The sequence below is a fragment of the Canis aureus genome, chromosome 34 (genome assembly GCF_053574225.1).
Source record: "Canis aureus isolate CA01 chromosome 34, VMU_Caureus_v.1.0, whole genome shotgun sequence".
Taxonomy (NCBI): Eukaryota; Metazoa; Chordata; class Mammalia; order Carnivora; family Canidae; genus Canis; species Canis aureus.
In genome coordinates this window covers 30,290,204-30,315,886 of record NC_135644.1, presented here as the reverse complement: position 1 = coordinate 30,315,886, position 25,683 = coordinate 30,290,204, and the positions used below count along the sequence as shown (strand labels likewise).

At 38.7% G+C, this 25,683-nt stretch overlaps 1 protein-coding gene and 1 pseudogene across 4 annotated transcripts in view; one reads left to right on the top strand and one right to left on the bottom strand.

Annotated features, from left to right (window-relative positions):
- Window positions 1-25,683, top strand: part of GALNT13 (polypeptide N-acetylgalactosaminyltransferase 13) — a 537,911-nt gene that overhangs the window by 70,341 nt on the left and 441,887 nt on the right. The window lies entirely within an intron of this gene.
- On the bottom strand, window positions 12,989-22,956 carry LOC144304756 (60 kDa heat shock protein, mitochondrial-like; annotated as a pseudogene).

The window sequence follows — 25,683 nt, the reverse complement described above, 5'->3', positions numbered from 1 at the left end:
TGAAATTCTATGGCTGATCTTTCTTTTATTTGCATGAACACAGTGCTCCCAAACTTCAGATCATACATATGAGTTCTTTAGTAAATAAGTAGCTGATTATTGAATTTCAACTATAATAAATGACAATTGCCTCACATTTGTAACCCAGTCCAATCTTATTCTGCTCCTGCACAACAGGCCAGTAAGTTGAAAGAGGTGTTGCAGCCAGGAAAGCAATTTTATTCAGAAAGCCAGAAACCAAGTACGTGGCCGACTGTTATCTGAGAGAACCATCTTCCCTCAACACGGGATTGGAGCTACTTTTATATTAGCAAAGGGGGAGTGGGACAGGGTTGTTGTCTGAAGGTGACTAATGTTTGTTGATCCAAGGAAGGTCATGTAACTTCTTTATCATTGGTCAGTTCATCTTCACGTGCAGGCATCTGGTCTTCCCATTCCTGTACATCTTTTTTTTTTTTTTTTTTAAGGTTTGTTTATTTATTTGTTTTAGAGAAAGTGAGAGAGATAATAAGTGGGGCAGGGGCAGAAAAGAGACAGGAAGGGAGAGAGTCTCAAGCAGACTCCCTGCTGAGCAAGAAGCCCTTCTGGGGCTCAGTGCCACGACCCTAAGATCATGACCTGAGCTGAAATCAAGAGTTGGGCGCTCAACTGACTGAGCCACTCAGGCACCCTGCTGTTCCCGTAAATCTTAATCAGAGCATAATCATTTCTCTGTTTCTTTATCTCCTCGGTGAAGTAGGTTTTGACTAAAGACTGATTTTTGCAAATCATAGCTGTACCATGTCTACATGGCAGGGCATAGCAGAAGTTTCTAAGCTATAGGTTGTAGCAGCAAGGGAAATAGAAGCAATATAAGTAGCAATGCTAAGTTTCTCCCTGTTACAGAGTAAGTGTTCAGGGGCCACTCAGCAATCTGAAACAAATTGCCTTTTAAAAATGTTGTTTTTGTAAAGAAAACTTCAAAAATAAAAAAAGCTTCTTTGCTAGCAGCAGATACTATATCTTATGCTACTTCTCAGAATTTGAAGTGACTGACCACACCATTTTCTTGTGATCCTTCCACCATTTCATACAGTGCAGAAAAGTTTGAAATGAAGAGTTCAGCTTGACTTAATTAATGATTCCCCTCACTATTTGTTATCTTCAGGTGTCTCATCATTGAGGGGCGTCTTCTACAACACCACATGGGTGGCATTGACACTTGTCCTTTTCTAAGAAAAGATTTTATTTATTTATTCATGAGAGACACAGAGAGAGAGAGAGAGAGGCAGAGACACAGGCAGAGGGAGAAGCAGGCTCCACTCAGGGAGCCCGATGTGGGACTCCATCCCGGGTCTCCAGGATCATGCCCTGGGCTGAAGGCGGCGCTAAACTGCTGAGCCTCCCAGGAATCCCTGACATTTGTCCTTGTCATCTCTTTGGGGATCTTCATCTTTTTTCCTTTTCAGTCATCCACTGATCCCAGTCCCAGTCACACATCACTTCTTGAACAAAGTGTCAGCAACATATTACATAAGGGATATTTTTAAACTTACTAGTATTTAAAATATTATTGCCCTTAAAGGGTAATCTCACAGTGCGGTTGGTTTTGAGAGGAAAGGATTTAGAATACTTCTTTCAATTTTAGATTTGGTCTTTGAAAAAACAAAGCTAGTGATTACATTTAGTGATTCTGTTTTCACTTAATTCAATAAATATTTATTGCATACTTCTATAATATGAGAAGCACTGTGTTGGTTTAGTAGTAGAGCAAGTGGAAGGTAAAGATAAAAATGACTCTCAAGAAAATTCTGTGTTCAATTTCAGGAAATAAGAGGCACAGGCATATATAAAGGCTATTGTATTAGGATATGATATCATGAGAACAGCCTAAAGTAATCAAATCAATAAAGCTGTTTTAAATAATTTGAGAAATAATGAAACAATTGCATATATGTGAAAAAAATAAAACATTAGAGGATATTTAAGAAAGATATAATTCTGGACTGCATTGGCTCAAGATTTCATCATGGAGATTGCATTTGCACTAGATCTTGATGCAGGTCGAAAATGTTAACAGATAAGTCAAGGAATTGTCATACCTGAGCTTAGAGTTGAAGAGGAATACTTCACATTCAGTAAGTGGTAAATTAAATAGTTTGACAACGGCATAGGTTTCTTGTGTTAGACTAAAAACAGATAACACTGGAAAATTAAGGCTGGAACTAGGTTGTAGGAAATACTGATAATCACAGTACGAACTTTGAATTTAATTGGTAGGCAATTGAAAAAAAAAAAATAGAACGTGTGGGAGGGCCAATCCTGTGAATTAAAAATGTCCTTTTTGATATTAATCTGGTAGTGTTTTGGCAATGGATTCCAGTTGGAAGACGTGTAGACAAGAGCACAATTTTTAGGAAAATGTAACAGCATGCAAATAAGGCATGAAGGTAAGACCTAAGGTAGTAGCAGCAGGAATGGAGAGAAGGAATAGATACAGGCGAGGCTTTGAAAGACACGAGGTCAGGGAGTAATCATCATCATCATCACTTGTGTGACATTTACTAGGTACTGGACCCTGTTTCAAATGATTTATATTGGTTATTTAATTTTGCATCAGACAACTCTGAGAGGTAGACACTCATGCCACCTCCCTCAGTTCTCTTTAAGAACTGAGGGAGAATTTAGCCAGGCAAATTGTTTCAGGTCAAATGCTAGAAAATAGCAAAAGTGATACTTGGGCCCACTGAGTCAAACTCTAGAGTCTCTGCAGTAACCACTGTACACCTGTAAACAATAACTGAGTTTTCCAGGTTGACTGAACAGGAAAATGACATTACCAGTAGTCAGAATAACAGATTTTTTGTCAGAGTTTACTCCTTCTTCAGTTAAGTCTTTGGATGGGGAGGAAAATCTTTGGACTTTTAGGAAGAATATCTCTTACGGTTAGTGATGAATCTCTTAGCTACATTCATTTCTATGCTGGGCAACAGGAACAGTATAATTTATAATATTGCTCAATTATAAATTAGAATAGTAAATATGTCATCTTAATATGATTTGTCTTCCTTCCTTAGCACAGCTTAAAATGAAACAAGGATAGAGAGCTAAATTAAAGATTAAATACCTTGGGTGCATGAAAGACAAATATTTTAGAGTTAGTTTACCATCATACTAAACAATAATTTTGACAGAGGAAAATAAAATCTAACACCTAACATAGAGAGTATCTCTCCTTTTTCTGTACTGGCGAAGTAGCATATACATTATATTACTACTGCTCAGGGGCCTGGCTCTGGAACCATATTATTGCATAGGTTCAGATCCCAGAAGGAGACCTCTCTAGCTCTGTGATGTTTGTAAAGTGTGATTTTAGCTGTGTGACATCTTGTGTGTCGATTATGTAAGCTCTCTGGCCTCAGTCTCTTCATCTTTGAAATGCGATAGGAAAACTAGTATGTTTTCTGAATATTGTGAAGGCAAAATGAGATAAAGCACTTACAGTGGTCCCTAACACACAGTCAATTCTCAACAGATGTTACTTATGTTCATTGAACTTTATCTCATCTATCATAGCTTTTATTATTTATTTATTTATTTTTTATTTTTTAAAATTTTTATTTATTTATGATAGTCACACAGAGAGAGAGAGAGAGAGGCAGAGACATAGGCAGAGGGAGGAGCAGGCTCCATGCACTGGGAGCCCGACGTGGGATTCGATCCCGGGTCTCCAGGATCGCGCCCTGGGCCAAAGGCAGGCGCTAAACCGCTGCGCCACCTAGGGATCCCTATCATAGCTTTTAATTCATAAAATTTAATTAAATAATTATTGCCATTTTAAATGTGTTTATTGTGAATTTTTATGTATGATGAGCACAAGACAATGAATTTTACAAGCAGAGACCTATGTCGTTTCATCATACAGATCAAGAAAGAGCATTTTCTGCATCTCAGAAACCTTGCTTTTTTTTTTTTTTTTGCCTCCCAGACATTACTCCCTTCCACCAATTCCATAGGGATAACATTTTCATAACTTTTGTATCATTTCGTTGCTTTTCATTATAGTTTTAACATTTTATCATACATCCTTAAATGTATGATAAATGCTACTTTAGCTTAATTTTTAAATTTATATACATAATAGTCCTACAATATGCATTCCTTTGTGTCTGGTTTCCTTTCTTGAACTTATATATCAGAGTTTCATTATTGTTTTTGTGTGGCTTATGTGGTTTTTCATGGCTATGTAGTATTCCTTTGTAGAAAAGTACTACAGAGTATTTATCCATGTGTTGTTGATAGACATTTGGACTATTTCTGGGTTTGGGCAATTACGAATAGTGCTGCTATGAACATTCTTTTAGATGTTTCTTATTGCACATATACATCCATTTCTACTAGTGATGAAATTGCTCAATTATATTGTTTACAAATTTTCAATTTTAGTAGATACAGCTAAACAGTTTTCCAAAGTAGTTATACTAATTACACTCTAGTCAGTAGCGTATGAGAGTTCCCATTATTTCATCTATATCAATGCTTTTTATAATCAGTCCTATTACTTTTAGCCATTCTGATGAGAATAGTTTACATTTCCCTTTGAATAATATGGTTCTGTTACATGATTTAGTTGTCATATGAAAAGTATTGTCTGTAAATTACCTGTTCAAGTGTCTTGCCTATTTTTCTATTGTATTAATTTTTTTATTGTTAATATGCAGAAATTAACTTATTTGAATGAAGTGCCTCCTTTCAATTATATGTTAAAGATACTTTTTTCCTCTCTGTGACTTGCTTTTTCAATTTTTTTAAAATTTATTTATTCATGAGAGAGAGAGAGAGAGAGAGACAGGCAGAGGGAAAAGCAGGCTCCATGCAGGGAGCCTGATGTGGGACTCGATCCTGGGACTCCGGGGTCACGCCCTGGGCTGAGGGCAGGCGCTCAATGACTGAGCCACCCAGGGTCCCCGCTTTTTCAATTTATTAATGGCATTTTTGAGGAGGAAAAGTTTTTAATTTTAATTATAATCATATTTTTACTTCTTTACATTTTGATCATTCCTTTTAAATTCATTTTTGTGCCTGGTTTGAGGTAGAGGTCATGTCGTTTTCCTTCCAACTAAATATCCAGTTATTACAGAAGCATACTGAAAATTCTCTTTGCCCACTGCTCTTCAGTGCCATCCTTATCATAAATTAAATATCCATGCATGTCAGTGTTTTGGGGGCCAACTGTATTTTGAGGGGTAGGGCTAGAGAGAGGGTCTTAAGCAGGCTCTCTGCCCAGTGTGGATCCCTAAGCAGGGCTTGATCTTACCACGCTGAGATCATGACCTGAGTGGAAATCCAGAGTTGGATGCTTAACTGACTGAGCCACCCAAGTGCGTTTAACTATTGTTTTTAATTGGTCTCTTAGTTTCTTCTTGCTAATTATTACGCTGTTTCAACTATGGTCACTTTTTAAATTATTCACGGTATCTGTTAAAACAGGTTCTCCTGCTGTGTATTTCTTCAAGGAATAGTTTCATACAAATTTTATGATATTAATATTATTAAAGATAATATTAATACTTTTCAAGCTTTACACTTTTATTTCTTTTTCATATCTTATTGCATTGGCTAGAATGTCCAGAGCAATGCTTAATGAAAGTGGGAGGAGTGGAAATTCTGCTTTTATTTCCAAATCAAAGGGAACAATGTCACCGTGTTAGTATTAATACTGTTTACTATAATGTTTTTTGATAAATATCATATTAGATTGAGAAATTTATTTTTTCCTGTTTTTTCTGGGTTTTTCATCATAACTGGGTTTTGAGTTTTATCAAATGCTTTCTTTGTATCTATTTAGATTATCAAATGATTTTTCTTTTTTCTTTTGTTACTCTGATGATTTATATTGATTTTTTCTCAAAGACTTCACAAGGAAGCAGCAGATCTGCTGTTTTCTTCTTACTGTGGGACCTAGAGTGCTAGAGGATTTTTTGTTTCTTCTCTCCACTCCTCTTTTGGAATGTCCCCCATGCTTGCATAGCAGAGTACGTTTCTTGTTGCACCCTTGAACCTTCCCAGGTGGCAGAGTGGTATTGCTTGTTACTTGAGGCAGTGCTTCTGATAGAGGCAGGACGGTCCGGGGCTCCTTGGCTGCTCCAGTCTCAACCTTACACATGTCCTTTGCATCTGGACCTCGGAGAGTGGCTTTTTCAGCATTCCTGCCCATTCCTCCCATGGTACCCAAGCTCCTCCTTGGCTCTGTGGGGTTTTTTGTGGACAAAGGTCCTGTTCTACCAGTGGTAGCAAATCTCTGCTTTGTGTCAGAGATCTGGACCTAAGAGTTACCTGTTCCTCCAACAGGGCCGGATGAATTTTTCTTCTACTTCCTTCCCAGGAATTGTGGATCTTTTCCAGGGCATTGGGCTTGTGAGAGTTGTTTTCCTAAAAGGCTAAATTTTACTTTGCAATAGAGAAGGGTCTGAGGAATCAGAAAAGATTTTATTTTGTGACACCAAAGTACTCTTTCTGGTCTCTTGCCCTGACCTCAATCTTTCTGCTAAGCAACTAGTAGATGTCTGAAAAAAGAGCTTATGAATGAGCGCATATTCCTTTATGTCTGGGGGATCCCAGGGTGTCTATGTTATTCTGGTGACCTATTCTGGCCTTCAAGTATTTGTTACTATTTTAGCTGTTTTCTTCATACCTGCTTTCATAATGAGTGCCTATTCCTCTCATGCTCTGTCAAAGGTGAAAATGCTCATATGTCCTGTCTCTCCTCAATGACTGTTATCCTTTCAAATTCAGTTAATCTCTTTGTCTTGCAACTCCAGGTTTCTGATGGGCTCAAGAAGAGTTATTATTTTGTAGATTATCTGGCCTTTTCCTACTGCTAGGAAAAGAGCAATATTCTCTGCTGGCTTTTAAATTTCTAAGTAGCAATTTTTTTCACATATGTTTTAACTCAGCCTTTCAAATTTTACAAAGCAATTTTTTCCTTCACCTAGTCTGCATTTACCAGAGCCAGAGTCCTAAATTAATGCTATCTTTATAGCCTTTCCACACAAAAGTGAGTTGTTGCTATCACAGTTTTGTGAGCAATTGAAGCTCAATGGAATATATGTAGCAAGATACTGTTTTAAAACAAGGTGGAGTTCAAGTTTTCTCCTGCAAAAGGAAGTCTGGCCACTGGCATTGTGGGGCTGGAATTGTGGTGCCTCGCTCATTAGGGAATCTAGTCTCCTTTGATAGGTCTGTTCTACCATCTTGGCCATATGACTTCATCCTCAAGGGTTTTCCAGTGGTTTAAGATGACCACTGGACAGCCATTTGTGTTCTGTGCAGCAAGGATGAAAAAAATGCAATGGCAAAAGGGCATGCTACTAGCTGATTTAGCCTTCTTCAAAGAGTTCCCTGGAAACTGCACCCAATATTTTATCCCTAACCATCACTGTTCTTCGATGCAAAATAAGCTGTTACATATAGTATTTTTGCTGCACACACAATGGCTCTGTACTTGTCCCGAGTAGAGAAGGGGAAGGCAGGTATTGCATGGGCTCTTAGAAGTCTCAGTCATAATTAGAATATGAGGAATACATTTTGGTAATGTGATTTATGAGCTAGGATGGTGTGGGTTAAAATACACAAAATCTATCATAAAAACAGCGCTGGCTGCATTTTGATCTCAGCTTTGCAAATTATCAGTTATGTGACCTTGAGCCAAGGTTCTTATCCTAAATTGTTTTTCTTTCTCAGCTGTAAAGGGGCATGATAATTACTAATTCGAAACATTTTGGTCGGGATTGAATATGATAATATATGCAAAACACCTATCGCATAGGAAAAGATCAATAAATGGTATGTTTCATGTCACCCACCATAGATTAACTTATATCAGGTTCAGTTATCTAAGGGACGACAGAGCTTATTCAAGCCTAATACTGATTGGTATGATAGAAAGGCCATTACCTTTGTTTCTCTTGGGTAAAGCTTTCTCTTTTAGATGGGATTGAGAGTCTCAATTTCTACCCTTTAAATATATCATTTTTATACTTCAGACTATAGTGGAATATTGCTAAAAATTTAGGTTTATGGTAGCAGCACTTTATGTAATGTCAAACCAAGAAACAGATGGGTTCCAGTTTGAATTTAACCATTAGAAGCTATGGAACTTGTGAGAGTCATTCTAACTCTCTGGACTTTGGTTTTGCCAGCTGACAAGTCAAGTAGGTCGACAAGCTGACCTCTACTTCTATTTGACAGCTTTAAAGCACCACGATTCAGGCAGCCCGGGTGGCTCCGCGGTTTAGCACCACCTTCAGCTGAGGGTGTGATCCTGGAGACCCGGGATCAAGTACTATGTCGGGCTCCCAGCGTGGAGCCTGCTTCTCCCTCTGCCTCTGTCTCTGCCTCTCTCTGTCTCTCATAAATAAATAAATAAAATCTTTAAAAAAAAAAAAGCGCACCATGATTCTATGCAGTTTTACTTGCCTGAGACATATTCTCTTGTCAAAAGAAACATCCTAAAAACCAGCAATAAAGTGATAAAGACTTAATTTCTCAAACCAGAGTTGAATTTTTACAGGAACTGGCCGTATTGTGGGGTTTTGCCAGTTCTGGAAAGAAACAATAGATATTAATTGAACACCATGGTGCTGTATTTAAAAACTGGCTTCAACTTCTGGCTGTGGAGATCATTGGCCTTGATAAAGTGTGTCACTTTGGGCAAGTCTCTTAAATTCTCTGTGCCTTACAGGACTCATTTATAAAATGGGCAATCTATATTAAAGCCGTGATGAGGATCAAATAAATAAGAACACTGTAAAAGTACTTTTAAAACCTGCACAGTTTCAGTGCTGAGGTCTCTAGAAAGTCCAGTGGGTAGAGAATGGAAAATGTCCTGACTGTGGTGTAGAGCTTGTACAATAAAGTGTTACAAATGAAATACAGTAAAATAAAGCTACCAGGGATCTCTGTTTTAAAGCTCCTGTTAGATTTTGCCCATCTAGTTTTCTGTCCACATTATGTTTTAGAAGGTTGTGGGTCTCAGGCATTTCAGAAGTCAGACCAGCAAGGCATGTCTGTGACTTTGTGCATGAGGTATCTCCTTGAGATAAATTTCCAGATGTGATCTTTGTATCTCAGGCATTCTGCTTGTGAGCCAGTGAGGCTGAAACAAAGAGCAAATCTTTTGCAGTGTGTGGCTATTGGTGCTGTCTGCTGTCCTCAATTTGCCCATCCGAATTGGCAGTTAAAGCTCCTTCTCTATAAATAGCAAGTTATTAGTTACAGCATGGTTGCCATATGGCAAAAGAGTCTCTATTGTTAAACTGATTAAATACAACAGCAGTGCCCAGTCTTTAAGAAGATACTATGTTCTGTGAAAAAAGCTTAGAGATTATTTTTGTTCCCAAACTACATGAATCAAGCTTATACAGTCTCTATTTCTATATGTGTATGTATATTATTCATCTTATTGCTACTTTTTGAAACTCTTGAAACATATCACATGTATATTAAAGTGTGTAAAGTGCACTAATATTAAGTTTATAGATTGCTGGCTTTTTACATAGTTATATACTTGTGTTACTACTATGCAGATAAGATTCAGAACCTTTTCAGTTCCCAAGACGTTCCCCTTATAGATATCTCTTCCCTGTCAATAATCTTATGGTTTTTACTGAATGGGAAATCATCAAAGAGGGGAAAAGCCATGAAAGATTTAACTACAGGACACAAACTGAGGGTCGCTGGAGGGGAGGTGGGTGGGGGGTGGGGTATTTGGATGTTGGGCATTAAGGAGGGCACTTGATGGGATGAGCACCGTGTGTTATACACAACTGACAAATTATTGAACACGACATCTGAAACTAATAGTGGACTATATGTTGGCCAATTGAATCCTAATAAAAAATAACCATGGTCTTTAATATCAAGAAATTTGCCTTTATAGTAATGAGCTTCTAAAAATGGAGTGAAGTATTTTTTCCTTATTTATTTATTTATTTATTTATTTATTTATTTATTTATTTTTTAGGAATGAAGTATTTTGAAGGCAATTCCAACTTTTTTAAAAAAGATTTTATTATTTATTTGAGAGAGAGAGAGAGAGAGCGCGCACGCAAGAGAGAGCAAGCACAAGGCCAGGAAGAGGCAGAGGGAGAGGGAGGAGTCGGCTTCCACTGAGCAGGGAGCCCCATCCCAGGACCCTGGGATCATGACCTGAGCTGAAGACAGATGCTTAACCCACTGAGCCACCCAGGCGCCCCAGGGCAATTTCAATCTTTTAAAATTTCCTGGAAGTAGTAATAATTATGACAAAAAATAAAGACCTCTGTACAATACTGTATAATGCAATGAACTATAATAATGATATTCTAAGTAATAAACTTCATTATATGATCACTGAAATGAAACAAGATTGCAACGTGGAGACGTCATGCATTTCTATCCACATCTCCCACCTGCGAACCAAAAAATAGAGCTGCCACACAGGCTGGTGAGTGTTCTGGTGGTCATGTTGCCAGGCAACCCCAGTCAGTATCAGAGACACCCAGTTGAGCAGCAGAGACACAGACTAGAAGGTATCTTGGAAACAGAAGGGTCCAGCTGAAGGAGAGGGAGGGTGGAGGGAGAGAGGAAACCAGAGTGCCACTTGAGCACTTGTCCGCATTAGTCACGACCACATACAATTCCCCCCCCCAGCAACATGCAGCTAGCTTAGAGCGAAATTCTTTGGGTTTCACCGTGTTTTCCTCCTTCGCTGTGTCTACAGGTACGAGGGCAGAGGTTAACGATGCAGAAGGGAAGGGTGTCGTTTTCAGCACATTCAAACCATGTTAGCTAAAAATTCTTTGAGATTTTATATTTGATTCGGTCATGTTTAAAATAATCTGAGTTTTACATTGATATGCTTTCTTTAAAAAAAAAAAGGAAAGTACAGAATAAAATGCTCACCACCTGCAGTTGTCCCTCTTCGTGGAAGGTAAAGGTAACAAGGAAGAGAGGGAGGCACGTGTAAGCCCCTCCGGGAGGTCGGGCCTTAGAGGAGATGAGCCTCTGGGTTGACGACCTCGACCTCGGCAGAGCCCTCCACCCTGAGATGCAACTTTTATGTGTTTTCCTAGAAAGGCATCTTCCACTCTCCACAGTGTTCTATAAAGCCTTTTCTGCTGTACTGTGCTCTACCCCCCCAGTGCTCTCCTGTCCTCCTTCTTAACTGTGGGCACGTACAGAAAATAGCTGCTTGAGATAGGAAGCGCCTGCTGACTTATCACTACCCCTGAATCCCTTCATTCTCCCCCCTCCGACGCTGCTGTCCCGCCCAAGCCAAGGCCTTCCTGCACGGCCTGGGTCTTGCACCTGTCTCTGGTCTAAAAGCCGTGACTCAAGGAGTATCTTTTTTCTCCTCTGTATCCTCAGCCTTCTCCCACTCTCCTGACTTCTCCCCATTGGCATTATACATGTCAAAGGATCTTTACCCTTGGGACGCCTGGTGGCTCAGCGGTTTAGCGCTGGCCTTCGGCCCAGGGCATGACCCCGGGGTCCCGGGATCGAGTCCCACGTCGGGCTCCCTGCCTGGAGCCTGCGTCTCTGCCTCTCTCTCCATCTCTCTCTGTGTCTCTCATGAATAAATAAATAAATAAAATCTTAAAACAAAAAAAACAGAGGCTCTTTCCCCTTGAAAACAAACCAGTGCAGGAATCCTCCCTTTATTCCAAGTCTACACTCAGTTTCTGTAAAACTTCTCTCTGCTCACAACTAGATGTTCCAAATCTGCATCCTCCATTCACACCTCAACACGCTGGCATGCTTTTTCTATTTGTCTGAAACTATTCTTTCTAAGGTCACAAAAGTGAGTCATGGAGCGATACGTAGAAGATGTACCTTTGATCTCTTTGCATGACTTTGTACCGTTGAGCATGTCCTCTCTTTTACCTTATTCTCTCTGTTGGAATCTATAATACTGCGCTCCTGTTTTTCCTTCCCTTGACAGCCGTGCACACTCTCATTGGTGGGCTTACCTTTCTTTTAAATTGGCACTCTGTGACATTGTTTGTGGCACCCTCTGATTTTTCTCACACACTCTCACTGAACAAATTTTATCAATTGCCGTAATTGTAGCCAACATTGGTTTGCGGACTCCTCTGGCCTCACTGCTCCTGAAATTCAGGTCTGGTACTCCCCTACCATCTGGCAGCTCCACCTGTATGTCCCACAGGAGCCTCAGAATCATCAGAGGCTACCAACATATTTTTTAAAACTTCTGTTTTTCTTTAATAAACTTTTTAAAATTTTTTTTAACATGACAAAGTGCATAAAGAGCAAGATAAAAATAATAGAATCAGTCCTCTTTGAAACTTTAAAGAAATTGTTATTACACACAGGCTGTGACATAATTGGATATTTCTCTACTTTGTGGACAGTTATTCTTACTCTCCACAGCAGGACTGCTTCGTAACTTTTGATCTGACGGAAAGCACTAAAATCCTGAGTTTTAACAGAATAATGGTTAAAATGCCTTAAGTGATTTAAGTTGAAAGCAGTATATTGGTACATGGCTCTTGTGCTCAATTATCAGGAATGTACAAATGTCTTTTTATTCAAAAATACAAAATAAATGATCTGTAGCCATGGACAGTGACAGCAGTAAAGGTCATATGTTGTCAAATGAAATCAGTAACTGATGGTTATAGTGATTTTCTTAAATATCAGCCTTTTAAAAAAGATTTATTTATTCATCTGTGGGCCAAGGGGTAGAAGGAGAGGGGGAGGGAAGGAAAGAAACGTCAAGCAGACTCTCCGCTGGGCATGGAGCCTGTCTCCTCTTGGGGCTCGACCTCACAACCCTGAGATCATGACCTGAGCTGAAATCAAGAGTTGGCCGCTTAACCACCTAAGCCACCCAGATGCTCTAGCCAGCCTTTTCGTCACTTATTTTCTTCAGCTGACTTCTCTGAAGGTATTGTTGAGGAGCTCTTCCTTGAGCTTCCTCTCACAGCTCATTAAAAATGGTAAAGCACTATTTTAGGAAATGGAACATGCTACCTCCCATAGCACCTCCTTGTTCCGCCCGTTGCTCCCATCGCAGGGTTCTCTCCTCTAGGAATTCCAATGATTACGATGTCTGCTGTAGTTAACAAAGGCACCACTTCAGCTGCATTCAGCGAAGCAGGGTTTTTTTAAAAAAATATTTTATTTATTTATTCATGAGAGACACAGACACACAGAGATAGAGAGAGGGGCAGAGACACAGGCAGAGGGAGAAGCAGGCTCCATGCAGGGAGCCCGACGTGGGACTCGACCCCGGGTCTCCAGGATCAGGCCCTGGGCCGAAGGCGGCGCTAAACCCTGAGCCACCCGGGCTGCCCGTGAAGCAGTTTTTATGACCTTAGTTGGATCAGTGATTCCTTTTTCCACCATAGTCACAGAATCTCCAAGCATAGTGTCGTAACCAACTTCTGAGGAACTTTGCCTAATTTTCTTGACTGTCAATGATCCTTCAACCCCTGCATCCTTAGCAATGGCCATTGCAGGAATTTTGAGTGTTCTAGTAATAATTTCTATACCAGTTTTTTGATCTTCGTTACCTGGAGTTACTGAATCCAAGTTGGAATGCAGCTGAAGCAGGGCCCAGCCCCTCCCAGAACACTGGCTTCTTCAACAGCAGCTGCTGTCACATTGAGGGCACCTGCAACTCTGTCTTCCTTTTCATTCATTTTATTATCACTTGTCTCACCAAATTTTAGCACAGCTACTCCATTTGAGAGTTTGCCAGACATTCATTCAGCTTTTCTTTTTCATATTCACTGGTTATAATATTTAACCGCTCAATGATTTTTTGAATATATTTTTCAGTTTGAGCTTTGTCATCTTTTCCTTTAAGAGGTGGCACTGGGGCCCCTGGAGGGCTCAGCGGCTGAGCACCTGCCTTCAGCCCAGGGTGTAACCCCGGGTCCCGGGATCGAGTCCCGCGTCGGGCTCCCTGCATGGAGCCTGCTTCTCCCTCTGCCTGTGTCTCCGCCTCTCTCTCAATCTCTCTCTGTGTCTCTCATGAATAAATAAATAAAATCCTTAAAAAAATAAAGAGCGTGGCATCATCCTTAGTCCTAATGACCTCTCCAGCTTTCCTAAGTTGTGAGGCTAAACATCTTTAAGATTTAGAGTCAGTCCTTTTTTTGCAAATGTTGTACCATCAGTAGCAATAGTCATGTCATTAAGCTGGTTCTTTCTATTGTCACAAAAACCTGGAGCTTTGACTGCTACACCCTGAAAACCAACTTTTAGCCTGTTCAGAACCAGTGTACTCAGAGCTTCTCGATCCCCATCTTCAGCAATTAGGACCCAGGGCTTGTGATGAGCATTGGCAATTCCAAGAGCAGGTGCAACCGACTGGGTACTAGGAATTTTCTTTTCACTTGGTAGAGCATAGGTATCTTGAAACTCATATTTCTCACTTTTTAAGTTTTGTTTTTTAAAGATTTTATTCATCTATTTGACACAGAGAGTGAGAGTGAGCGAGAGTGCAAGCAGAAGCAGAGGGAGCAGCAGAGGGAGAGGGAGAAGCTGGCTTCTCCCCAAGCAGGGAGCCTGACGTGGCGCTTGATCCAGGACCCTTAGCCAAAGACAGGTGCTTCACCAGCTGAGCCCTCAAGCACCCCTTACTTTCATTTTAGAGAGAGCACATGCGTGTGCACACAAGGGAGAGGGGCAGAGAGGGATGGAGAGAAGCCAACTTCCCGCTGAGCACGGAGCCTGACTCAAGGCTCCATCCCATGACCTTGAAATCGTGACCTGAGCTGAAATCAAAGTCCAGTGCTTAACCAGCCATGTAAACACCCACATTTCTGAGCTTTTGATGTATTAATAAAGAATGGAGAAATATAACCTCGATCAGACTTCATACGTTGAATAATTTCTAATTCACAATGTAGTGCTTTTTCATCCTTTACTGTGATGATGTCCTTTCTCCCAAGCATTTTCATTGCATTAGAAATAATGTTGCCAGTTCCTTTGTTTCCATTCACAGGAATCATGGCAACCTGAGCAATTTCTTCATGGGTTGTCATGGAATTAGGCTGCTTCTTGAGTTCAGCTATTACAGCATCAACAGCTAACATTACACCTCTCCTGATTTCCACCAGATTAGCACCTTTGCTAATCTTCTCAAAAGCCTTCCTTGGCAATAGAGAGTGCCAGCGCACCATCCCTCGTGGCAACATCTTGAACAAGTTGAGCACCAATAGTTTTATTTTTATCTTGTAAGTCAATGGACTTTGCAATGGTCACACCATCTTTTGTTACTTTAGGACTTCCCCAACTCTGTTAAATATTCACCGTTCTCCCCTTTGGCCCCATAGTAATGGCTACAGCTTGACTAAATGGTCTACGCCTTGAAGCGTTAAGGTTTGGGCATCATTACCAAATTTTACATCTTTGGCTTAGGCCCGAGTGAGGTGGGGAGCCGGTGCCAGAGCCAGTGGAGGCTGGCCTGAATTTCGCAAAATACTGTTGGTAATCAAAGCATTTCTGTGGAGCAATTGTAGGGTGTGCAGGCAGCAAGGCAGGCCATCAGGAGTGAGTGAAGGTGTAAAATCAGCATTCTTTTTTTTTTTTTTAAAGATTTTTTATTTATTTATTCATGAGAGACACAGAGAGAAAGAGGCAGAGACACAGGCAGAGGGAGAAACAGGCTCCCTGCAGGGAGCCCGACGTGGGACTCGATCCAGGGACTCCAGGATCATGCCCTGGGCTGAAGGCAGGTGCTAAACCACTGAGCCACCCAGGGATCCCTAAAATCAGCATTCTTAGCAATGATGTTGGCCTCAGAAATCTTAGTCTTGACTAGGTCTTTGCTTTTATCTGGAATTGCTGTATTATTATTTTTTTTTTTTTAAGATTTTTTTTTTTATTGGTGTTCAATTTACTAACATACAGAATAACGGCTGTATTATAAACTCAGTGAAGTAAGTTGTCCCAAGCATTTGGTATAGGGCTGAGGGCACTTCGGCACTTCAGTTTACCAACTAAGTGAAATAGATAGCTTATATTTTAAATGTATCTTAAATGCTTTTCTCTTTTCAAATTGTATTAAATTATTTTGCTCATCATAATATTGATCACAGTAAAATAGCGATGTCTCACATGTACTGATTAGTTACTATGTGCCAGTTCCTATGATTTCATTATATATATATATATATAAAATCTTTACCATGACCTTACAAGTAGGTATTGCTCTTATTGGCACTTGCAAACAACTGGAGTTAGCCTAGGTAAATTCATCTCTCCAGTATTTCCAAATGAAAGGGTGGTGGTGGTGGGACTTGAATCAAAGTCGATGTAATACCCCTAACTGTACTAAAGTGGTGAATTTTTAGAGAAAAGCAACAGCAACAACAAAATGCAACATTTTTATATTTGTGGCTCTTTGATACATAGATAGCTTTGCTCTTATTTAGCCTCTTCGATATCTCAATACTGGCACATGACTATAAGCACAGTCTTTCCTAGATGTCAACAATTATTTTGCTCTGGTTTATCATGAAGAAATAACTTAGAATATGCATTCAGGGGGCAGCTGGGGAGCTCAGTCAGCTAGATGTCTGACTCTTGATTTCAGCTAAGGTCTTGATCTCAGGGTCCTGGGATCAAGCCCCGTGGTGGTTTCTGTGCTCAGAGGGGATCTGCTTAAGGATTTTCTCTCTCCCTTGCTCTCTCTCTGACCCTCCCTCTGTTTGCATGTATACACTCTCTCTTAAAATCAAAAAGTGTTCTCAGGCTTGGGATAAGAGAAAAGGAGCTTCTGTAAAATGGCAAGTGGAGATAACGGAAGAATATTGGGATGGCCGGGAGATACGGTGTTGTCTCCACAGAAGAGAAAGAAAATATAGAAAAGTTGGGGAAAGAATGGGAGAAACAACTAACAAATATATCCGGCAGAGCCAATTGCAAATTGAGAAAAAAAAAATCTTGGCTAGGTGACTTTTATAAGTGAAAGAAAAAAGAGGAGACTATAGAGAGCAAATGAATGAATGAAGAAGGAATGTAAAAATGTGGTGAAGAAAAACACGACTTAAATATAATCAAAGAGAGATATAATTTAATAAAATGGGAAGAGTGGGGATAACTAGGAATTAAAAATGGCATAAAGAAAAATATCCAATGCATCAGTAATAGGTTTCATTGATTCTGGTTGCTGTCTTTGTAGGTACCTGCCAGAAATGTGAAGCAAAAAGAAAAAATAAAATGTTGATTGCTGTTCTGCTGGGGTGGAGCTGAACGGATGTGGAAATCTGAGAATTTTTATACTGATTATGTTTCTTTGCAGGAGAGGAATCATAGCATTTTCTTTCTCAGTTTGTGTGCTGTTTTGTTCCACTGAAATTAATAGATAAGAGACTTTGGAATGGAGTACACTTACTGATTTGTTTGGATGCCAGTCAGTGGTTAGAATGTATTTACCATGCTTCTCAAAATCAAAAGAAAACATTATAACCATTCAGCCCTACATAGTGGAGCCTTTCCTTGGACAAATCAGATGTTATTGATCTTGAAGCTTTATGCTTTTGCTATTTGAAGTATAAAACTATAAAATCTTTGCAGAAAATTCATGAATTATTTGCTTTTGGAATTTGAACCTTGACTCAAAAACTGTAATAAGAAAAACTGTCTATTAATAACTTGTTTCCTCACTGTTCTAATGTAAACTATAAGATCTCATTTCTAGAAAAGAATCTGACAGTTGAGTTAAGATTGAGTAGGGTGATCATCATTTCTCTCCTGCTCCCCACTGTTCCCCAGCCTCCCACCATATTCCCCATAGCTCATTTCTGGTAAATAATATTGAAAGAAAAATTGTTTCCAGAAGTTGATTTAATTGGCAATGACTGGCACAAAGTGATAAATGCACATGTGACCAGAGGTTTTTGGTGACCAGAGGCATAAAATTATTTAATTATTGCATTAAAATGAGAATTAAGGCCATTTAAAATAGCATTTTTAGATTAGACATTTGGAAACAGACTACAGGATAGATTATATTTGTTGAACACTACATCTTCCTCTTTAATTTTTCTTTTGTCTGAATAAAACAAATAACAGGGAGTCTTCTTTTAACAGGGAGTTTTTTTTTTTGCTCATGGTTATTTGATTTTCAAATCTAATCATCTTTGTCATTAACTCCATAATGATTTTTTCAGATTACAGTAGACTAGTGATAGAAGACCATGTTTTTCTGTAGCAGCAATCACTGTAGTTCGCAGGTACTTCAAGTTAGCGTGCTGTTTGAATCTAAATCATATGGAAGGAAGGAACCTTTTGGAGTTCAAGTAGGTATGCCTTGAATAGATTAAAATTAAATTAAAATTTAAAATTAAAATTAAAATTAAATTAAAATTAAAATTTCCTTTCCCAAAATTCTTTCGTGTTATTTCTTCTGTAAAAACTTAGTTGGATTTGATGAAATTTAGGCTGCAATGGTGACAGTGAGTAGAAGTGAAGTAGTCTTCCCCAATTTCAATGATTGCTTTTAAATACTGGCCCTGATGGTTTGGGGGAAGGTATTTATTTGGAACCCAAACCACAAGTGCAGCCAGAAAAAGATAGTTCCTGAATCTTGCATGGGACTTCAGGTTAGGAAAGTTTGCCAATTTCCTGAAAAGAATGTAAAGCGTTAATAGAATTTGACATGGGTGCAAACTTTTATCTTTCCAAAGTCACATAGATTCTGTAACACAGGAGACTTTTGGAAACAAAAGAGAAAAATCTGAAAACAATACTTAAATCAGACTATTTTATCTTTTAATTGATATTTAAAACTTTCATTATTTTAGGAGAGAGAGAGTGGAGGGGGTAGAGGGAGAAGGAGAGGAGAGAGAGAGAATATCAAACAGCCTCCCTGCTGAGCACCGACCCCTGCACAGCCTGGCCCCACTCCACCTCTCCGACATGGTAGTTTTCTTACTTGCTTTCAAATAAAACATATATTTCCCCTTAATTCAGATAATATATGCTATTTCTGGGTGATTTGAAAATTAGAAAAAAATACTAGGAGGAATTGCAAAACAAAACAAAAAAATCCACATATTCCTACCTGTTCCTTCCAGGACTTTCATAAGAATAAATAAAAGTAGTTGTGATTATAGTATATAAACAGGTGTGTATGTTAACTTGTTGAATTTTATGGTATCCTATAAGTTTTTCTCATGTTACTATAAAATTGAATAAGTTTCTAATAGCATAATATGCTGTTAATTGACTATGTATCTATTTTGAACTCTTTTTTTAAAAGATCTTATTTATTTATTCATGAGAGACACAGAGAGAGAGGCAGACACAGAGGCAGAGGGAGAACCCGGCTCCCCATAGGGAGCCTGATGTGGGACTCGATCCCAGGACCCCGGGATCACGCTCTGAGCCAAAGGCAGATGCTCAACCACTGAGCCACCCGGGCGTCCCTGAACTCTTTTTAATTAATAAATAATGCCATTGTACCATCTCCATGTGTAAAAGCTTTTTTTCCGATATGGGTTTTTTTTTTTTTTTACTTATTTATTTACTTTTTTAAAATTTAAATTCAAGTTAGTTAACATATAGTATAGTATTGGATTTAGGAGTAGAATTTAGTGATTTATTACTTACCTAAACACCCAGTGCTCATCCCAACTAGTGCCCTCCTTAATGCCCATCACCTATTTAACTTACCCACCTCTCTTCCAGCAACCCTCAGTTTGTTCTCTATAGCTAAGAGTCTCTTACAGTTTGCTTCCCTCTCTGTTTTTATCTTATTTTATTTTTTCTTCTCCTATGTTCATCTGTTTTGTTTCTTAAATTCTACAGATGAGTCAAATTATTTGCTATTTATCTTTCTCTGACTGACTTATTTTGCTTAACATAATATTCTCTAGCTTCATCCATGGTGTTACAAATGACAAGATTTTATTCTTTTTGAGGGCTGAGTAATATTCCATTACACACACGCACACATTGTGTATATACACACTTCTATATACGTACATGTATATATACCACTTCTTTATCTCCTTGGCTATTGTTGGTAGTGCTGCTATGAACATCGGGGTGCATGTGCCCCTTTGAATCAGCATTTTTTGTATCCTTTGGATAAATACCTAGTCGTGCAATTGCTGGATCATAGGGTGGTTCCATGTTTAACTTGTTGAGGAACCTCCATGCTGTTTTCCAGAGTGGCTATACCAGTTTACATTTCCACCAATAGTGCAAGAGGGCTCCCCTTCTCCACATCCTCGCCAATATCTGTTCTTTCCTGAGTTAATTTTAGTCATTCTGTGTGGTATAAATGATATCTCATCATGATTTTGATTTGTATTTCCCTGATGATAAGTGATCTCTGGGGAAATGTGTGCTCATGTCTTCTCTCCATTTCGTAACTGGATTATTTATTTTTGGGATGTTGATTTTGATGAGTTCCTTATAGATTCTGGATACTAGCCCTTTACTAGATAGGTCATTTACAAATATCTTCTTCCATTTTGTTTGTTGCCTTTTAGTTCTGTTGATTGTTTTTTGTGCTGTGCAGAAACTTTTTATCTTGATGAAGCCCCAATTGTTCATTTTTGCATTGGTTTCCCTTGCCTCCAGTGATATGTCTAGTGATAAGTTGCTACAGCCAAGGTCACAGAGGTAGCTGTCTGTGTTCTCCTCTAGGATTTTGATGGTTTCCTGTCTCACATTTAGGTCTTTTATGCATTTTGAATTTATTTTTGTGTATGGTGTGAGAAAATGGTCTAGTTTCATTATTCTGCATGTGGCTGTCCAGTTTTCCCAACACCATTTGTTGAAGAGGCTGTCCTTTTTCCATTGGATATTCTTTCCTGCTTTGTTGAAGATTAGGTGACCATATAGTTGTAGGTCCATTTCTGGTTTCTCTATTCTGTTCCATTGATCTATGTGTCTGTTTTTATGTCCATTCCATACTCTCTTGTGATTACAGCTTTGTGATACAGCTTGAAGTCTGAGATTGTGATGCTTCCCACTTTGCTTTTCTTCTTCAACACTCCTTTAGCTATTTGAGTTCTTTTATGGTTCCATACAAATTTCAGTGTTGTTTGTTCTAGTTCTGTGAAAAATGCTGGTGTTATTTTGATAGGGATTTATTGACTGTGTAGATTCCTTTGGGTAGTACCTAGGCATTTTAGCAGTATTTGCTATTCCAATCCATGAGCATGGAATATTTTTACATTTCTTTGTGTCGTCTTCAATTTATTTCATAAATGTTCTATAGTTTTCAGATCTTTTACCTCTTTGGTTATATTTATTCCCAGCTATCTTATAGTTTTTGGAGCAATTATAAATGAGATCAAATCCTTGATTTCTTTTTCTGTTCCTTCATTATTGGTGTATCGAAGTGTAACAGATTTCTCTACCTTGATTTTTATATCTTGCAACTTTGCTGAATTCCTGTATCAGTTCTAGCAATTTTTTTGGTGGAGTCTTTAGGATTTTATACATAGAGTATCATGTCATCTGTGAGAAGTGAAGATTTGATTTCTTCCTTGCCAACTAGGATGCCTTTTATTTCTTTTTGTTGGATGATTGCTGAGGCTAGGACTTCTAGTACTATGTTGAATAACGGTGGTGAGAGTGGACATCACTGTCATGTTCCTGCTCTTAGGGGAATAGCTCTCAGTTTTTCCCCAGTGAGGATGATATTAGCTGTTTGTCTTTCATATATGGCCTATATGATGTTGAGGTATGTTCCTTCTATCCCTACCTTTTTGTTGAGGGTTTTTTATCAAAATAGGCTGCTATATTTTGTCAAATGCTTTTTCTCCATCTATTGAGATTATCATATGGTTCTTATCCCTTCTTTTATTAATGTGGTGTATCATGTTGATTGATTTGTGGATATTGAACCACCCCTGCAGCCCAGGAACAAATCCCACTTGGTCATGGTGAATAATCCTTTTAATGTACTGTTGGACTCAATTAGCTAGTGTCTTGTTGAGAATTTTTGCATCTCTGTTCATCAGGGATACTGGTCTATAATTTTCTTTTTTAGTGGGGTCATTGCCTGGTGTTGGAATCAAGGTAATGCTGGTCTCACAGAGTGAATTGGAAGTTTTCTTACATTTATATTTCTTGGGATAGCTTCAGAAGAATAGGAATTAATTCTTTAAATGTTTGGTAGAAGTTCCCTGGGAAGCCATCTGGCCCTGGACTCTTGTTTGTTGGGAGATTTTTGATTACTGACTCAATTTCCTTGCTGGTTATGGGTTTGTTCAAATTTTCTATTTCTTTCTATTTCAGTTTTGGTAGTTTATATGTTTCTAGGAGTTTATCCATTTCTTCCAATTTGCCCAATTTGTTGGCATATAAATGCTCATAATATATTTTATATTTGTTTGTATTTCTGTGGTGTTGGTTATGTTCTCTCCTCTTTCATTCATGATTTTATTTATTTGGGTCCTTTCTCTTTTCCTTTTGATAAGTCTGGATAGGGGATTATCATTTTTTTAATTCTTTCAAAAAAACTACTTCTTAGTTTTGTTTATCTGACTGATTTTTTTATTTCTATATTATTGATTTCCTCTCCTATCTTTAGTATTTCCCATCTTCTGCTGGTTTTAGGCTGTATTCACTGTTCATTTCCCAGCTCCTTTAGGTGTAAGGTTAGGTTGTGTATTTGAGACTTGCTTCTTGAGAAAGGCCTGCATTGCTATATACTTTCCTCTTAGGATCACCTTTGCTGCTTCCCAAAGGTTTTGGACTGTCTTGTTTTCATTTTCATTTGCTTCCATGTATTTTTAAAAATTTCTTCTTTAATTTCCTCATTACCCATTCATTCTTTAGTAAGATGTTCTTTAACTTCTGTATATTTGTGGTCTTTCCAAATATTTTCTAGTGGTTGACTTCAAGTTTTATAATGTCATGGTCTGAAAATGTGCCTGATATGATCTTAATCTTTTTGTACTTGTTGAGGCCTGATTTGAGATCCAGTATGTGATCCATTCTCGAGAATGTTCCACTTGCACTTGAAAAGAATGTGTATTCTGCTTACTTTAGGATGAAATGCTCTGAATATATCTGTTAAGTCTATCTGGTCCAGTGTGTCATTCAAAGCCATTGTTTCCTTGTTGATCTTCTGCTTAGATGATCTGTTCATTGCTGTGAGTGGCGTGTTTAAATTCTTTACTATTACAGTATTATTATCAATTACTTTCTTTAAGTTCATTATTAATTGATTTTTACATTTGATTGCTCTCAATTTGAGAGCATATATATATTTACAATTGTTAGATCTTCTTGTTAGATAGATTCCTTTCTTGTGATACAGTGCCCTTCTTCATCTCTTATTGCAGTCTTACATACTGGTATAAGAATGGCTACTCCAGCTTTCTTTTGATGTCCATCAGCGTAATAGATGGTTCTCCAGCCCTCTCTTTCAATCTAGAGGTGTCTTTGGGTCAAAAATAAATCTCTTGATAAGTATCATGTTGGTGGACACAGTTTTTTCATCCAGTCTGATGCTCTATGTCTTTGATTCGAGCATCCAGCCCATTTACATTCAGAATAATTATTGATAGATATGAATATAGTGCTGGGATATTACCTATAAAGTGGCTGTTCCCGTAGATTGTCTCTATTCAGCGCTAGTATTTATTGCTTTTGGTCTCTCTTTCCCACTCTAAGGGTCCACTTTAATACTTCCTGCTGAGCTGGTTTAGTGTTCATGAACTCTTTTATTTTTTGCCTGTCTTGGAAACTCTTTATGTCTCGTTTTACTCTGAATGACAGCCTTACTGGATATAGTATTCTTAGCTGCATATTTTTCCCTTTTAGCAAGGTCAATGTATCATGCTTCTGGCCTGCCAAGTTTCTGTGAACAGGTCTGCTGCTAACCTTACATGTCTACCCTTGTAGGTTAAGGAATTTTTGTGCTTAGCTTTCAGAATGATCTCTTCTTTGTATTTTGCAAGTTTCACCATGATATGTCTTGGTGATACCTGTTTTTGTCGATTTTGAGAGGGAGTTCTTTGTGCCTCTTAGACTTGAATGCTCATTTCCTATGCCATTTAGGGAAATTCTCACCTGTAATTTGTTCAAATAAATCTTCTGCCCCCTTTTCCCACTCTTCTTATGGGACTCTTATGATACAGATATTATTGTCCTTCGTGAAATCACTGATTTCCCTAAGTCTATATTCATGATTTAACAGTTTTCTTTCCCTCTTCTTTTCAGTGTCATTATTTTACATAATTTTATCTTCTCTGTCACCTATTTTTTTTCATCCTTGTTATGTTTACATGCAGTTGGCATTACTTCTCAGTTATAACATTTTTTATTTCGGCCTGTTTTTAGGTCATTTATCTCTGCAGCCAGGGTTTCTCTGGTGTCATCTACATTTCTTTCAAGCTCAGCTAGTATCCTTATGACTGTTGTTCTAAATTCTTGCTCAGATATATTGTTTATATCTGTTTTGAGCAAATTTCTGGCTGTGATTTTTTTCTTGTTCTTTCTTTTGGGGAGAATTCCTCCATTTTGTCATTTTATCTAGGTTTCTGTCTTTTGCATGTTATGAAAACTTGTTATGTTTCCTACTCCTGAGAGTAATACTATATCAAGAAGGGTCTACACTGTCCAGAGCCTGAAACTTCAGGAAGTGTTTCTGATGTATGCTTTGTGCATTTCTGCTATGTCTTAGCTTTCCCACAGGTCAGACCTCAGTGGAGTTCCTCCTTGCTTGCAGTGGAGAGTGTTTGGATCTCTAACTAAGTGTGCCCTGATTTGTTTGTTAAGACAAGCCTGATTTAAAAAAAAAAAAAAAAAAAAAAAAAAAAAAAAAAAAAAAAAAAAAAAAAGCCTGATTCAAGAAAAAAGGGAAAGGAAGAAAAAAGAAAATAAGTAGACAAACAAATATAAACAAATGTAAGTCTGATTCCAAAGAAAAAGAAAGGAAAAAGAAAAAAAAGAAGTCTGATCCAAAAAATGAGAAGAGGAAACCAACTAACAAAGGAACAAAAACTCATAAGCCTGAATCAAAAGAAAAAAAAAAACTAACAAAAAATAAAATATAAAATAAAATATAAAAAGAAAAGAAAAGCTCATCCTAATGCAGCCAGACCTGAAGCTGACACTCTAGGGCACTCTATCATCAGCAGACCTGGTACATGTCAGGGGGCTTGTGATGGTCTTCTGAGGTAAAAGCCAGCTAGACTGGCTCACAATCAGACCTGCCTTGGTAAAGATTCAGGTGCTGAGTGCAGGGGAGTAGGGTTTGTTGTGGGGGATTCCAGCCTCTACTGGCAATGCTGTTTCTCTCTGAATTCTGACTGCATTGGGGGTCGGGGAGAGTGGAGTGGAAGATGGCATCATCCCTCCCTCTCATCCCAGGGAGGAGAACTCCTAGCTCCTGCTGCTTAGGAGGGCCTCACAGAAAAGTGAATAATCTCCCCTCCTGTGTCCCAGGCTTTGGTCGGATCCCTGATCAACCTGTCTGTGCCCAGGCCAGGGGCATGCCCAGTGCCATAGTTCTCCTGTGTTTTATCTCTAACCAGTGGCTGGGAATCAAAATTCCAAATCTTAAAGGACCTGTTCCCTTCCTGGGAGAGCCTGGCAGCACTGCACTGGGCACCGATCTGTCCCAGAAAAGTAGTTGCACTGCTTTGTAGGTGCCTGGGGTCTACGGTGAAGCACAGCAAAAAGCTGTGACCAGGTTAGTTGCCTTCTGTTTGCATC